Here is a 17,393-nt window from a genome sequence, read left to right as displayed (position 1 = left end):
CATCTCAGCTCCACCTAGAGATGCGAGGGACTTAGGGATGGCATTCTGCTCCAGACGATAGCATCACATTTTGTGTTCAATCTAAAAGACTCTTTTCTGAGACAAGGAACCCAGCAGGGATTTTTCTCACTTGATTGGGAGGTGAGGTGTTAAAGTCAAATGCTCTTCATTCCACACACCACCGCCACCCCCCCACCCCCCACCCCCGCCCAGGGCTCCGCCATGTTGGGTCTTGTAGGTCGTGTGGCCGCTGCCCCAGGCTCTGGGGTCTTTCAGGGACTCAGCCCTTCAGCACCGCTACCCCAAGCCTAGCTCTTACTGTGAGCCGCTCCAGCCTGCCAGAGACAATGCCGCTTAAATATATCCCTCGCCAAAGGCAGGCACCACCACTGGGCACACTGTGGCGGTCATTGGTGCAGCGGTGGATGTCCAATTTGATGAGGGACTGCCACCCATCCTAAATGCCCTGGAAGTGCAAGGCAGGGAGACCAGTCTGGTTTTGGAGGCGGCCCAGCATTTGGGTGAGAGCACAGCAAGGACCATTGCCATGGGTGGTACAGAAGGCTTGCTTAGAGGTCAGAAAGTCTTGGGTTCTGGTGCACCAATCAAAATTCCTGTTGGCCCTGAGACCTTGGGCAGAATCATGAATGTCATTGGAGAATATATTGATGAGAGAGGTCCCATCAAAACCAAACACTTTGCCGCTATTCATGCTGAGGCTCCTGGATTCATGGAGATGAGTGCTGAGCAGCAAATTCTGGTTACTGGTATCAAGCTTGTGGATCTGCTGGTTTCCTAGGCCAAGGGTGGCAAAACTGGGCTCTTTGGTGGTGCTGGAGTTGGCAAGACAGTACTGATCGTGGAGTTAATCAACAGTGATGCCAAAGCCCACGGTGGTTACTCTGTGTGTGCTGGTGTTGGTGAGAGGACCTGTGAGGGCGATGACTTATACCATAAGATGATTGAGTCTGGTGTTATCAATTTAACAGATGCTACCTCCAAGGTAGTGCTGGTGTACAGTCAAATGAATGAACTGCCTGGTGTTCAGGCCTGGGTAGCTCCGACTGGATTAACTGTAGCTGAAAACTTCAGAGACCAAGAAAAGGTCAAGATGCATTGCTTTTGATCAATCACATCTTTCGCTTCACCCAGGCTGGCTCAGAAGTGTCTGCTTTATTGGGCAGAATACCTACTGCTGTGGGTTATCAGCCTACCCTGGCCACTGACATGGGTAGCATGCAGGAAAGAATCCCCACCACCAAAAAGGGATCTATCATATCTGTGCAGACTATCTACATGCCTGCTGATGACATGACTGACCCTGCCCCTGCCACTACCTTTGCCCATTTGGATGCTACCACTGTGCTCTCCCATGCTGTCACTGAGCTGGGCATCTATACAGCTGTGGATCCGCTGGACTCCACCTCTCCCATCATGGATCCCAACGTTGTTGGCAATGAGCATTATGATGTTGCCTGTGGGGTACAAAAGATCCTACAGGAATACACATCCCTCCAGGACATCATTGTCATCCTGGGTGTGGATGAACTTTCTGAGGAAGGCAAGTTCATTGTGTTTTGTGCATGGACAATACAGTGTTCTTGTCTCAGCTATTCCAGGTGGCTGTAAACTTAAGCTCAAGGATCAGCTCCAACATGAATTCATTTTTTAAATTTTTCTCTAGGTCCCATGAATTAATGGTCCCTCTTTCCTCCACTATATCCAGTATTTACGTCTATCACAGTTTCTATATAATTTGCTTACATGTCTGCTTCCCTTTTTTAAATGATGATATTCTTAAGAATGGAAACTATATCTTATGTCTTTGTATCTCCAGCTCCTAGCCCAGCAAAATGAATGAATGAATGAACGAATGGCAAGTTCTACTTGAATAATGGTCTGTGCAAGGCTCATGCATTTCATTTGATTGATATTAGTCTCTTTAAGAATTCTTCATCCTTCCCCACCATGCTGTTTATTTGTCGAAGAAATTGGATTATTTCTTCTGTAGAATTCCTACATTCTGAGTTTGGCTGATTATATCCTCTTAATGTTGTTTACCCTGTCCTCTTTCCCTTATATTTCCTATAAACTCATGGTTAGATCTAGATTGTATAAAAAAAATATGAAGAGTCTGAGATTTTATCCTACTTGTAAGCTAACAGGTCACTCTGCTTCAGTTCCATGAGTGCTGGGAGAAGGCACAAGACTCCTGGGACAGAGATGAAGGACACTTATTACTCACAACAATAACAGTAGCCAGATTATCAGCATTTGTGCTGGTTTCTGAGCCCCAATTCCCACAGAGTGATACAAGGATGGAATTTTACAAGCTCTTCGGGTGATTCTAATGTGCAACCAGATTTAAGAACCACTAAGAGGCTTGACTGGATTCAGTAAAGTCTAACTGCCCCATTATTTATTCTTATACCCCAAATATTTAACAGTGTGCCTGGCACCGAGTCGGTTCCCAATAAATGATGATAGCTAATATTTATTGAATATCTTTATATATTCTAAACATCTGATATGTTTTACACTAAATCCTTTAAGTTAAGTCCTAGTGTCATGGTTCTCCCTTTACATCGAAGGTGATGAGGCACGAAGAAGTAAAGAAACTTGCCTAGAGTCAGTGAGATGGCAAAGCCAGAATTCAAGCTCAGGCTCCCATGTCAGTGTTCTTATTCACTACACTCTAAGTCTAGCAGGACTGTAGAATGAATAAGTGAATGAATTTCCTAGTTTCCTTGAGCAAATGATTGCTTTGTTGTATTAAATAAACTCACAAGATATACGATATTTGTTTTTCTTCCTTGATCGTTAGATCTGGAAAGACCTTAGTCTACTCCAACCTTTTTTTAATTTTTCACAAATAAAGTCAAAAATTACATGAAACAAAATGACATGCCCAAGTTACACAGCTAATTAGTGGCAAAGCTGGAACGCAAGTAGCGAAGTGCTACACACAGATGAGAACTTGGTAGATACTTTGATGTTGATGAAGTGTTGGAAAACAAATATAGCTTTTCTGCTTCCTTTGAAAAAAATGATTCCAATTTAACTGAAAAACACATGCTAGAGTTCAGAGAAAGGAAGATGTTTTCAGTGCAAATGACCCTTGACTCAATGTATTTTTCCCTCTTCCCCTCGGAGGTGGTCAATATGTGAAAAAAAGGCTTGGGCACCGGTCCATGGAGATGGTCACACCACTGGCTTCTGTTGGTCAATCTCTTTGGTCTGAAAAGTAAAGGGAACTCAAGGGGAGCAGAATTTAGTCACCACCATCCAGCCTATGAGTGCTCACAGTGGGGAGACAGATGTTTCCTGCTTCCGTGTATTCAAATATAAAACATGTGCACTTTATTTTCACAGACAATGTTCAAGAGCATTACAGGGCACAGGCCATTTTTGAAGACATATTTTAAAAATTAAAACTTATGTTGCCTTCGTATTTGGGCTACCTGCTATTTCTTTTTTCATGTGCCTTTCCTCCATTACTTAGAATTACCTGTTGCATATGAGGCAGATTTTATTTCCTGGAGGAATATGGCTCAAAAAGGTACTTTTTCTTTTATTCATTCAGTCACTGAACAAATATTCTCTGAGCATCTAATACATCAAGCCCAACAATGAACAAAGATCTGGTACCTATCTTCATGAGGTTAGAGTTAGAGAGAAGACATTAGTTAAATAAACATATGTCTATAATTATAAATTATATGAAGTGCTATGAAAGAAAAAAAAGGGAAGGATGAGATAGTTTAATACAGGAAATCTAATGTAGATTGAAACCTAGGAAGAGGACCCTCTGACATTTAACCTGAGATCAACATTGGGGATCTTAGCCAGAGCAACTATAATAGAATGATGAGGGCAGAAATATTTGAGAGACTTCTATGTACACTGAATTAAACTAGGTTGTCAACAATGATAAGCAATTATGAAAATTAAGGATAATTGGTAACTAAATAAGAAAGTAGGGGTAAGGTGAAAATGGAGCATGAGATTTATTCATATGACATTGGATTATTTTGAGTGAAGCAGTTAGGCATTGGGTTTGCTCTGAGGAGAGCAGTCAACCCATTGTGCCAAGCCCTGTGCTTGGTATTCAAGTACAGACTCAGAGTCCTCTGAATGGCACAGTGGCTCTGGGTCACCCGTTCAAGCCTCTTGAGGGTCTTATCAGGGTGATAGCTACCCTAGGAAGACCACGTTATATGGCCAGCCCAAAGTAATCCTGGGGAAACTAATGTGAATGCCAATTCTGTGCAAAATCCGGTAGTGCTCATGTCATCTCATTACATTATTCGCCATAGGAAAATAATAACAGTTTTCTGTGATGTGTTGATTTGTAATACTAGGAAAGCATGTAACCTGAAATATTAAAGTACAATTATTAAATAACTATGTTCATTCAGTCACAGATATATTCATTGATGTCAATACTCCAAAGCATACAATATGATTAAATTGGCCATGGCTGGCTAACATGGTATTTTCAAATGTCTTCACAGGGGATTCTGTAAAGACAGACCAGCCAGTTATTATGGTGAACATTTAATGATTAGTCTATCTAGGACTCCTCCTCTTTTCTGAAAACAGAACTTGCCATCTTTTGGAGGGGAACTGTTTCTCCCCAGTCTTTTATGTCCCAGTTCCAATAATTAGCTTCAAAAGATTGCTGCCCTCTTCTTTCATGAATCCCCTCCTTGGACACAATAATTGTCCTTAAGATTGGCCTATGACCCAATCTGAGCCAAGTCTAGTTTTTCACCCTCCTGGTCATAATAATTTGTCCAGGAATTGGACAGGTAATCCAAAACAAGGCCATCTAATGGTCCTGAGGTTTTTCAGTTGTTTCTGGGAGAAAAGTCCCTTCCTGTAGATGACAGTGCTGGTAAGATATGCTGCCAGGTAGCAGCCATGGTTCTAGCTTCATAGAGAAAGCTGGTCTATAGAAAAAAAATAAAGATGAGTCATGAAGTCCTGAAAGCATGCTGGTCCCAGTTCCAATCTCTGAATTCCCTGGAGCAGGCCTGGTTCCTGTATGCTTGAGGCTTGTGGTATAGCTGCTTTTCAATTCTGTGAACCTTCCAATCAACCAATATACACTCACAAATAAATGCTTATTTGACTTGAGTTAGAGTTGAAGTTCTGCCTCTGGAAACCAATGGGGCTCTGACTGAAACATGACCTATCATTTGTTAAGTTGGCTGGGAATACCCCATCCGAGGTACTATACTCTTTTCTACTCATGTAGATATGAGTGACATAACACAACACTCCTGCCCTTACCAACTACACAACAGACGTGAGAAATAGATCTCTTTCTCTGGCCCATTTGAGCATCTTTGAAAGACTCTTTTAAGAGAAAATTGCAAAAAGGACTTCAGCACAATACAGCATGACTGCAATTACTTTAGGAGATGAACAGTGTCTCTTGGAGTTGGGGGAGGTAACTTTTGATTTGCATCAAGAAGGATGAGTAGAAGTTTGCTAGGTAGACAGCAATCTAGAGAGAGGAAAAGACATATGTGAAAGCTTAAGGGTACATCATTTGTGCAATTTCAAGAAAATAAATGTAAACAACGTTTTTACAAACGATTTTCCATCTCAGGGTAGGAAAGTCAAAAAATGTTTAATTGATGAGAAAGTCTGCTTTACAGTAAACAATGGAAATAGCAACAGTTAAAGCTGGGTCCCTTGATTATTAAAAACTATTCTACATAAAAACAACGTAATGAATTTGATCTAGTTCAAACCAGAAAGGATCTTTCTTAAGGCACTGTGTTCTTTCCCTAGAGTAATAAAAATATATATTAAGATTCAGTCCCTGGAGCTCACATGGAGACTATATAATGAGTACACAAATAGAGCCATACAGAGGAAGAGGTAATCCCATCTATGTGGGGAGGTCAGTTAGGATACTAGGGAGAAGAGAATTTAAGGTGGTACTTGAAATGTTGGGAGAATTTCCTCAAGTAAGAATGAATTAGAACAGAAGTTCTCAAAGTGTGGCCTGGGGACCTATGGTGGTCCCTGGGACCCTTTCAGATGACCCATGAGGTAAAAAATTATTTTCCTAACAATCCTAAGACTTTATATGCCTTTTTTCTCATTCTCTCATATGAATACAGTGGAGTTTTCCACTGTAAATTTTGAAAATCTACATAATTCAGGAAACCAATATTTTTTAAATGATCACTGCGTGATGTTACAAAATCACACATGGGTAAAAGAACCCTTCAAATTGCAAGAGATGCCAATGAATTCTGATGTAACAAAGTTTGAAAATTTTATTGCTCTGGTTTCAAATTCCACATAACAATAAACTTTATGAAACTATGATTTGTCAAGTTTCAGTATAGTATCATAGAAAATTATGCACAATTACCTTAAAAGGCTTTTCAAATAACTCTTTTTTCCAACTGTATTTTTGTGTGAGATCAGATTTTCTGCACATATTTCAACTAAAACAAGAAACCCCAGCAAATTGGGAAGATGAATTTAGTTATCTTCTATTAAATGAGATATCAAAGAGATTTATAAAAATGTAAAACAATGTCTATTTTCTCAATAAATTTTTTTATATTGGAAAATATCCTTATTTTCACAAAATATGTTTTTTGTTGTTGTTGTTAACTTGTGTTCTGGGTTGAAATGTGTCTCCCCAAAAATCCTAACCCCCAATACCTGTGATGGTGATCTTACTTGAAAACAGGGTCTTTGTAGATGATCAAGTTAAGATGAAGTCATTAGGGTGAAACCAAATCCAGTGTGACTGGTGTCCTTATAAAAAGGAGAAATTTGGACACAAAGGCAGACAAACATTTGCATTTCTTACATTTCCTACAGAGGTAGGAAGATGATGTGAAGATACAAGGAGAATATCATCTGCAAGCCAAGGAACAACTGAGGCCCCCAGCAGTTGGAGAGAGACACAGAACAGAACTTCCTCACAGCCCTCAGAAGAAACCAACCTTACCTACACCTGGATTTCAGACTTCCATTTTCCAGGACTGTGAGACAACAAATTTCTGTTGTTAAACCATTCCTTTACACCAGGACCAGGAAACTAACAACCCACAATGGTTTATTACTTTTAATGAATTTATAAAAACACTTATAATTTCCCAATTTTAATTTCTAATATCATAAATACTGATACACATAAAGCACACAAGCAAAAGCTCTTTGTGTCCTCAATAATCTTCAAGAGTGAAAAAAAGGTCCTGAGACCAAAAAGTTTGAGGCCCACAAGATTACAGGATTCCCAGGAAAGGGGCAACATAAGCCAATGCAGTGCTTCCCAAATACCAGTCTCCTGGCAGCTACACTAGAAAAGAACAACAGACTCCAGGGCTTTCTCCGTACCATCGAATCAGAATCTCCAAAGTTCTGTTCCAGGAAACCATATTTCTAACGAATTCCCCAGCTAATTCTTATATGTAATCGAAGGCTTAGAGGCAGAAATGCTCAAAATGAGTTGAGAAGTATTTCATCCAACTCCTCTGGTTTGCAGGGAAAGAGACACACTCAAGTTAGCTCAAGTAATAGGGGAGTTTATTACAGAAATACCCTTGGCACCACCAGGGAATTAGATCTTTCACAAAACAGGTGCTGTAATAGGTCCCCACCTCAGAAAGAATTGGGAGATCACAGTATCTCCAGGGATGCCAGCAAGCAGAAGTTCCTGGTTCTCTATGTTCTGCTAACACTATGACTATGCTTTATGACTACAGGACTCTATACCCTCCACACTCTGCTTCCTGCTGTCCTTCCTCCAAATATCTGCTTCTTCATACTTCTGGCTGCCCGTAACTTTCGCTTACGATGCCTAAGTTCACCTCAAAGCAACTTTTCAGCTTCTGCTTTATTGTCAACTGACAGATTCCTTTGTCTTTCTTCATTTCAGTCCCTGAGATGGAAAAATCTAATTGGTCCAGGTTGTCTCCTAGCACCAGAACACACTCAGATTTGCTGGAGAGCTTATGGTGTTGCTACCCTGGAATCAGATGCCCATATCTAGTTTAATAATCTGTGAGCACAGGGCCCAGACAGAGTATAAAACATGATAATCAATCTAACAGGCACTGTAGGCAGGGCATTTTCCCCTTAGATGGGGCTGTGAGCAAAACAGTTATGCAATTATCTTCAGAACAATTTTTGGTTTTGCTTTTACAATTCCGAAAACTTTGATTTAAATCTTTATCAAGATAACCAATTATTAATATAACTGATTTGACCAACTCAAATGATTTTTTGACATAAGCATGACCAAAGCTAAACTGATGGATTGCTTGATGATAATAATGATGTATGATGAGACTTAAAGATCCTGAAACTACTATCTATGCATTTTCCTCTGACCCTCTAATTTATTCATTATTCTTCTTTTTTTTTTTTTTTTTTTTTTTTTGCGGTACACGGGCCTCTCTCACTGTCATGGCCTCTCCCATTGTGGAGCACAGGCTCTGGATGCGCAGCCTCAGTGGCCATGGCTCACGGGCCCAGCCGCTCCACGGCATGTGGGATCTTCCCGGACTGGGGCACGAACCTGTGTCCCCTGCATTGGCAGGCGGACTCCCAACCACTGTGCCACCAGGGAAGCCCTATTCATTATTCATTTGCTAAGTAACAATTCTAGTTCTCATTCTCTTCTTCCTGTGTCTTCATTCTTTCTTACCCTATGAAGCCCTCTGTCTTCTTCCTCCTTTATTCAAACCCCCTTGTGGTCTTAGATTAAAAACAAACAAACAAACAAAAAAATGAAGTTCGAGGCACTTTATAATTCCATTAGAGTTTGATTTGGTTCTTGAAAAATTTTATAAAATGGCTTTGTCCTTTGCTTTTTTAAAGAAGGAAAAGACATAAAAATATTAAAGTATTATAAATTTAATAACCACTGGGTATTTCAAGTATTGGGGTTGTCACCTTAGAGCAAACTGTAATTGTTGAGATAAGGCAGATATCCTTTCTTTGTACATTGGTATCCATGGACTTCAGCATATGAGATAGTTTAGTTTTGTGTTTAGGTGAATTATTTGTGTGTGTGTCATTGCGTAATTTTTTCTGTGTGCTTGTGTATATGTTTGTAGTTTTCTTGGTATGTATGTGTGTGTCTCTCAATTGAACAAAATTGCATTGTTTTCTTATGTTGTACTGTATACTTTTCATTTGTTGCTCTGGACTGAAAGAAGACCGTTTCTATTTTGACTAAATTGTTGGATTGCTCAAAAAAACAAGCAGAAACATCTCCAAGATTTCGTTGAATCCAATTAGTTATATGCAACTTGTAGTACATCTGATTCTTATTATATGCTTTTGTGTTTTCTCCAGTAAATCAGTTGAAACTAAGTGACTGTGGCATTTGACCTACATAGTCAAGGTGTAGGTTTAAATGTGCATGTTTTACTATTCTTTGTCCTTTGCACGTGAATATTCTTCTTAGGACACCTAAAAAAGTAATGTGCATTTTTGTATGTATGATAGCATATAACAGGATAGTGTGTTATCTTCTCTTTAGGGAGTAACATTGATTCAAGTTCATTTAAATCAACTAATGTTTCCAACTCAAACATTCATTTATTTGTAACAGAAATTACTGGCTCACAAAACTCAAAGTGGAGAAAAGCAAAAAACTTCAGGAGGTTACATCAAATTAAAAAGCTTCTGCACATCAAAGGAAACCATCAACAAAATGAAAAGGCAATCTACTGAACAGGAGATGATATTTGCAAATCATGTATCTGATAAAGGGTTAATATCCAAAATGTTTAAAGAACTCATACAACTCAATAACAACAAAAAAAATCTAATTAAAAAATGGCAGAGGGGCTTCCCTGGTGGCGCAGTGGTTGAGAGTCCACCTGCCGATGCAGGGGACACGGGTTCGTGCCCCAGTCCAGGAAGATCCCACATGCCGCGGAGCGGCTAGGCCCGTGAGCCATGGCCTCTGAGCCTGCGCGTCCGGAGCCTGTGCTCTGCAACGGGAGAGACCACAACAGTGAGAGGCCCGCGTACCGAAAAAAAAAAAAAAAAAGGCAGAGGATCTGAACAGACATTTTTCCGAAGAAGACATACAGAGGGCCAACAGACACATGAAAAGATGCTCAACGTCACGAATCATCAGGGAAAAGCAAATAAAAACCACAATGAAATATCGCCTCACACTTGTCAGAATGGCTATTATCAAAAAGACAAGCAATGACAAGTGTCACAAGATGTGGAGAAAAGGGAACCCTCACTCACTGTTAGTGGGGATGTAAATTGGTGCCGCCACTATGTAAAGAGTATGGGGGTTCCTCAAAAAATTAAAAATAGAACTACCATATGATCTAGCAATTCCATTTCTACTGGTACCAATTACAAGAAAACAAAAGATTAATTCAAAAAGATATATGCATCCCATGTTCACTCACTGCAGTATATTTTCAATAGCCAAGAGATGGAAACAACCTAAGTGTGCATCAAGGTATGAATGAATAAAGATGTGGCATATATATACAATGAAGTACTACTCAGCCATAAAAGAAGAAAGAAACCTTACGATTTGCAGCAAAATGGATGGAATTTGAGGGTACTGAGTGAAATAAGGCAGACAGAGAAAAACAAATATTGCATGATTTCACTTATATGTGGAATCTAAAAAACAAAACCAAAAAAATAAAACCCAGACTCATAGATATAGAGAACAAACTGGTGTTTGTTTCCTCCCTAAAAGAAGGAAAGTTGCAGGAGTACAAAAATGGGTGAAGGGGGTCAAGAAGTACAAACTTCCAGTTGTAAAATAAATAAGTCATGTGGCTATAATGTACAGTATGGGAAATTAAGTCACGAACATTGTTTTAACTTTGTATGGTAACAGATGGTGACTATACTTACTGTGGTGACCATTTCACAATGTATACAAATGTTGAATCACTATACTATACACATGAAACTAATATAATATTGTATGTCAAATATATTTCAATTAAAAAAACCTTCAGGAGAGGTTTGATCAAGGTGTCAGCCCCATTTCTCTATAGTTGTTCAGACTCTGCCTCCTCCGTGTGCTGAATCTGGCTTCAGGTCACCTTCTTCCACCTTCCTGAGGCAAAATGGCCTTAGATTCTCAAACCACATCACACACAAGAAGTGAGAATTATGTCCTCTCAATCATTGAACAAATGTCATCATATTCTCTCTTAAGGACCAATTCTAATCCTGTGTCCACCTCTGAACTAATCTCAGTGACCAAGAAAATAATATGCATTGGTTGGCTTAGTCTTAGCTGGGTTGTATTCAAGCTGGCTTCCTCTCTCTTGGTAGCAAAATGGCTATAACAATTCCAGGCCTCACGTCTATAGACCACCCATTTAGAAGATGCTTCTAATTCTACAACTGACCTAAGCGTCACTCTATTTATCATATGCTCACCTGTGAACCATTCACTATAGCAGCCAGTGGTGCAGAATTACTCTGGGGTCAGGCCCTTCAATGTCCGCCCAATAAACTAGAGCTGAAGATCAATCCTACCTAAACCAGATGCAGCTCTACAGTGGGGCAGAGGTGAAGTGGATGTTAGGGAGCCAATCAGCCACGCCCTCCACACCAGTGGCCATCTCTCTGCAAGTGGATGCTGCCTTCTCCCTCCTCTATCCCACGTGCACCTCTCCCAACGATACATGCTCCCTTGAAGAACACATCCTTGCCAGATATACAGAACTATTTTTCAATCAAACGTACATGACTTTAAGTTGAGTTGACTGTAAAGAAATCTGATGGATATGTCAATCCCAATCCCCATCCCTTCCCCCCGGGTAACCAAGAGTTTGTTATCTACATCTGTGACTCTGTTTTTTATAGAAGTTCATTTGCACCAATCTTTTTTTTTTTTTTTTTTTTTTTTTTTTTTTTTGCGATACGTGGGCCTCTCACTGTTGTGGCCTCTCCCGTTGCGGAGCACAGGCTCCGGATGAGCAGGCTCAGCGGCCATGGCTCACGGGCCCAGCCGCTCTGCGGCATGTGGGATCTTCCCAGACCGGGGCACGAACCTGCGTCCCCTGCATTGGCAGGCGGACTCTCAACCACTGCGCCACCAGGGAAGCCCTAGCACAACATTTTAAATCAACTCTACTCCAATTAAAAAAAAAAAAGGGCCTCCCTGGTGGCGCAGTGGTTGAGAGTCCGCCTGCCGATGCAGGGGATACGGGTTCGTGCCCCGGTCTGGGAGGATCCCATATGCCGCGGAGCGGCTGGGCCCGTGAGCCATGGCCGCTGAGCCTGTGCGTCCGGAGCCTGTGCTCCGCAACGGGAGAGGCCACAACAGTGAGAGGCCCGCGTACAGCAAAAAAAAAAAAAAAAAGAAGAATCTGCTGGAGAAATGTCAGTATAAATGCATTTACTCTACTTTTCTCTTAAGCCCTGTAATTTTTTTTCCAAATCATAAAAGAAGACAGTCCAAGACACAATTCTCCACACATCCTATTACTTTCAACATTTTATTACTGCTTTTCAGATATTTTCTTTCTACCTATGCATGGCTCCATTTTGAACTTCTTATTTATTTGTGTGTCTAAAATGCGGGCCTTGCAAAACATAATAACACCTCAAAAACATTTCACAATCAGGCAGTGCTCCAGCACCCATGTTTTTAAAATCAGGCTGTTGTGAATTCTCCAAGAAGTCCAAGAACAACTGTGAATTGCTTCCTTGAGCACTCTCACAGGTGCACAGGAAGGAGTCCCCGCCAGCAGAACAGGAGGTGCCAAATCGAGGACAAAAATTCAATCTCCAACCAAAAAGACATTCATGGGGGTGGGAGGGGCTGCTATCAGAAATGGCCTGGATAAAGCCTTCTTGACCTATACAACCAGAGAAGTCATTACCCCAATTTTTTCAGTCTCTGCTTTATTTTCCAGGGATTAAAAAGGTTTGCCAGGAGCACCAGAGAAAGAAAAATATTCTATCAGTTGCCATGTAAAATATTTATGAGAAAAGTTGAAGCTTTTGGAAACTCTTTCCATTCATACATATCTTCATAATTGTAAGAAATGTTGGAACATTTGAAAAACAAGTGAAATTTCTGAAAATACACCTCTATTTCCAAAATGATTCCACCTTAATAAAGGTTAGACTTTTCAGGTCAACTTAAAGCTTCATGGAAAAAAATTTCTTCTAGGAGACCTTTATTAGCTGCCATTTTTCCTTAGTGGTCAAACAATCTCAGTATCACTAAAGTACAATACTGTATGGATTTTTTTTTTGCCTCTGAAAGCTAAAATTTAAAAGCAAAATCCATACATAGTATGGATGCTCCTGGAAGAATATTACAGAATGCCCTACTCAAGCAGCTGGGCATGCAAGTATCACCTCTGAAACCCTGTCTCTCACTTGTCCTGAGCCAGTTTTCTATCTATTCAATTCAACATCCACAATTCTGCACACATCCATAACTATTACACGCGCTCCTCCATTTTCCAGAGCCACGCTGTGTAATATCCCTTTTCATGTTTGTTTTGAAAGCTAGAAATTGTGTTCTTTATACTCTGCATTTCCCACATGGCATGTGTGGGGTAGGATGTGTATTGAAAGTGTTCAACTAATCCCTACTGTGGTACAGGTGGGTAAGAAACAGAAAAAGATTGCTGGAAAATGCAGCCCCAAAGGACGTATGTTTACTCACTTAAACATTTCTGAAAATTGAGGCTGGGTCATTATTCCTATTTCCATTTTAGGTGGAGATGATTAAATCATTCCATCCTGATGATTGTTATGTTGCTAAGTAAACTTCCCTAGCATCATTGTTATTTGTCTTAATTGATTCTGAAAGACTAATCTAGTTTCTATTTGTAAAAAGTCTCTGGAAGTTTCTTTCAGTCTAATAAAATCTTCTAAAAAATGGAAAATGTAGGAGCAGAAGAAGCCATTCATCTCCAAACTTAAGGGGACTGAGGGCCAAGCACCCCTCCAGAGTTCAGAGAAAACTGAAAGACACAGGAATCAGATACTTGGAGACCAAAATATTAGGTTTATTACTTATGAAAAAGAAAAAGAGAAGAAGGAGGAGGAAGCAAGGCTATTTGGGAGGACGTGGCTTTCAAGTTCTGACTGAAAGCATTGATACTTCTCCTTTGAATTTAACAGGATTGTGCATTTCTCTGGTCTCTGGAGCTGGGCAAATACAAACCCCCTAGCCAGCAGTAGACCAGAATGAATGCATGGTGTCTGCAGTATGACAGATATATAAAAAGGAGAGACAGAGACAAAGAAACAGAGAGAGAGAGGAGGAAAGGGCTCTATCATGTTCTTTCTCCCAAACTAACCCATCAGAAAGGCCCTCTTTATGCCCTGGAGACCAATGAAAGTGGGACAGTGAACAATAGGGGTTTTCCTCTAACACACAACTCCCACACCATGGAAACATGAGGCAGTGCAAAAGAAGGTTCTCATCTTAACATCTACAAGCTCATGAACATTACAAGAAATTTTCCTTGTCCTAAAGACCTGAATACAATCAACATGTCACCAAGACTAGCAGTGTACTCACCTTGAGAAATTGCCAATAAAACAGAATTACAAAAACAGAAAAAGAAGGCAAGAAGCAGTGAAACAAAATTGCCAAGCAGTCAAAGAACTGAGACGATTCCTCGATGTTCCGTAGAAAATGATTTAACTTGTCGTGCAACCTCCCATCGTGGTCTCTCTCCACCTGGATATTTAACCTCAGTGTTTCAAATAAGCAGACATGCGTCAGAGGACGCTGATACTGATGCTGGTTCTCTTTCTCTCTTACACACGGAGAATGTGAAAACACAAATGTAGATGTTGGGAAAGTGGCCGACATGCAAGCAATCAGGAGGAAGTGGGGAAGTAACAGATTAAGTCAGGGAGCACAGGCATTTCAGGCACAGAGGTCCTCCCTTCTAATTACAGTAGGTGGGCTTTTCGGAAAGGCTGGAACTAAGAAAAGTGGACTCTGGTTTCAGTAGAAGAACAGACCAACCTTGATGGCAATTAAATCTCATAGATTAAAATCCCATTTTCCAACAACAGGAACTCAGTGAGAAGGCCATGTGGCCCCAATTTGGGAGAAATGGGAGAAGTAAACCATCTCTGGGTCCTGCTGAGAGCTGGTATAACGGGTTATCCAAATAAACACAGGGAGATCAACACATATCTAAGAGTACTCTGAAATTCCTGTACGGCCTAAAAGTGTAGTGTGAGAAATAGTGAAATAATAATTTGAGGCTTTTGGGTTTTGTTTCCAAAAGATGCAATATTGAATATAAAAATGCGAAACATTTGCCAAAGTGAATTTCTTAATTATTTTTATTTACTTGGCCTTAAAGCCATTGAAAGGAACAATAACCTGGAAATAATTTTGGCATAAAAAATGTAGGGTCACAGAGCTTTCAGAACTCAAAATTCCCTTCAGACAAGAAAACTGAAGCCAGGAGAGAAGGTATGGCTTTCCTAATTTCACACAACTCCTTAACCCAGTGTCTTATTCAATATCCATGTCTACCCCCTCCCAGGATGGTGTTCTTTCTGCTGCAGGACTTCAGAAAAGCACCCACCTGTGTGGTGCCTGTATGAAGGCACACCCTCCCCAAGGCCCCCAGTATGAAAGTCCAATTGTTTACAAGCATTGTTTCCATAATATCAGGCAGAGACCACACACTGACCATTACCATATGCCCAAGGAAAAAGTACTTGTGCAGGGAAGCAGGATACTGACTTGGTTAACTGGCTTTTTATTCATTTGTCTGCTTTTCCTGACAAATTTGTTTTGAGCAGTTGCATTTACTCTGATGTGGGGTTCAAGGTGATGAGACCAATTTCCAAAAGTCACATATTAAAGGTAGGCTAAGGACCTCGTTGGCCTGCCTTACACTTGCAGGTCTAATGGAAGTCGAACAGGTGGACTTTATTGTCCTTTTCAGAAAAGCCATCACAGATGGGGGCAGCATGCCAAGTCTCACAGTTTCGTGTCCATAAATGTGCATACATTCGTGTTTATGGTCCCCCTGCACGAATCAGGGATTATTTCATTCTGAAGCACGTAACATTTCATGTGAATTCCACTTTTTTTGCGTCTTGAAATATATCATTCATAGAAGGTATATTTCTCATCTGATATCCACAGTGGAATTTATCTAGCATTTTAACAATTTTGTTACGATGGACTTTTTAAATTATTATGTTTCAGATGAGTCATAAATCAGAAGACTAGACTTTAGAGGATCCAAACAGTTGAGCCAGGATCTAATAAGACTGTACATTTCTCATCTCTATTAAGTTTGGTCTTTACAGCTGACATGATAAAAATTTGGAGAGTACTTCAAAGTAAAAAGTGTCAGTTGTCTAATTTTAAATAAAGATAAAAATTTGAAAACTCCTAATTATACCTTTTTAATTCCATGGACTTAGTGCATATTAAATGTGCTGCATTTAGCACCTTCTGTGAACAGAACAGAATATGTCTACTGGAAACCACAGAAAACAATCCCTGAGAATTCTGATCATCCAAGGAGAGAGTCATCAATTTATGAAATAAATTGCCTCACCCTACAGTTTCTCAGGATGTTGCTAAACATTCTTTAAGAAGAAAAAGATTTCAATAATAAAATATTCAAAAATAAAATGTAAAATGCATGAAGTTTTAAAAAGTCAAGATATTTCTTCATTGCTGAAGGTCTCAGAACCATATGCATGTTGGGGGTTGGGGATGAGTGGGTATGTACATTGTAAATCTCCAAGATGAGTGTGTGGTGAGCAATTCCCAAAATTATCTAGAAATTTCCTTCCTACCACCTTTTTTTTTTTTTTTTTGGAGCAACTGTTAATCAGTGCCATGAAAACTCATGTAGAAAACCAGATATTTTGGAATTGAATTCAATCATAAAGGTTGTTTTCATGTTTTTAAACAATGCCCACCCAACTCTCCAGGGTTATCAACTCCTTGGGGGCAGCAGATGCACCTTATAATTCTTTGTATCCCCCACTGTGGTTCTAGTGACCCACCTAACCTCATTCATTTCCTCCACTCTCCCTCTCATTCACTCCCCTTAGCCCCCCTCAAGGGCACCAAGCCTACCCTTGGCTCAAGATTTTACATTTTCCATTCATGTGCTTTATACCTTCTTCCCAAAGACAGTCACATGACTATTACCCTCCTTTCATCCAAGGCTCTACTAAAATCACTTCCTCTATTATTAATATTCCTTTTCCCCTTTCCCTGTTTATTTTTTTCTCATAGCACAGAACACTACCAGACATAACATCATCTATCTACCTATTCCTTGATTGTCTCTATCCTCACACCCACCACATGAGCACAGGGACTCTGCTTTGTTCCCTGCTGTTCTCCTTGTCCCTAAGGCCTTGCCTGTTAACATACCTGGATA

At 40.2% G+C, this 17,393-nt stretch overlaps 1 pseudogene across 1 annotated transcript; it reads left to right on the top strand.

The window, feature by feature from the left end:
• Nucleotides 1-222: 222 nt before the first annotated feature.
• LOC309809332 (ATP synthase subunit beta, mitochondrial-like) lies at nucleotides 223-2,345 on the top strand (annotated as a pseudogene). The gene is made up of 2 exons: nucleotides 223-1,625; nucleotides 2,181-2,345. The product of its transcript is annotated as an ATP synthase subunit beta, mitochondrial-like (transcript).
• Nucleotides 2,346-17,393: the final 15,048 nt, after the last annotated feature.

The sequence above is a fragment of the Mesoplodon mirus genome (assembly GCF_964341445.2).
Source record: "Mesoplodon mirus genome assembly, chromosome: 8".
NCBI classification, from domain to species: Eukaryota; Metazoa; Chordata; class Mammalia; order Artiodactyla; family Ziphiidae; genus Mesoplodon; species Mesoplodon mirus.
The sequence above is the reverse complement of the archived record's forward strand: the minus strand, read 5'-3'. Positions and strand labels throughout refer to the sequence as shown.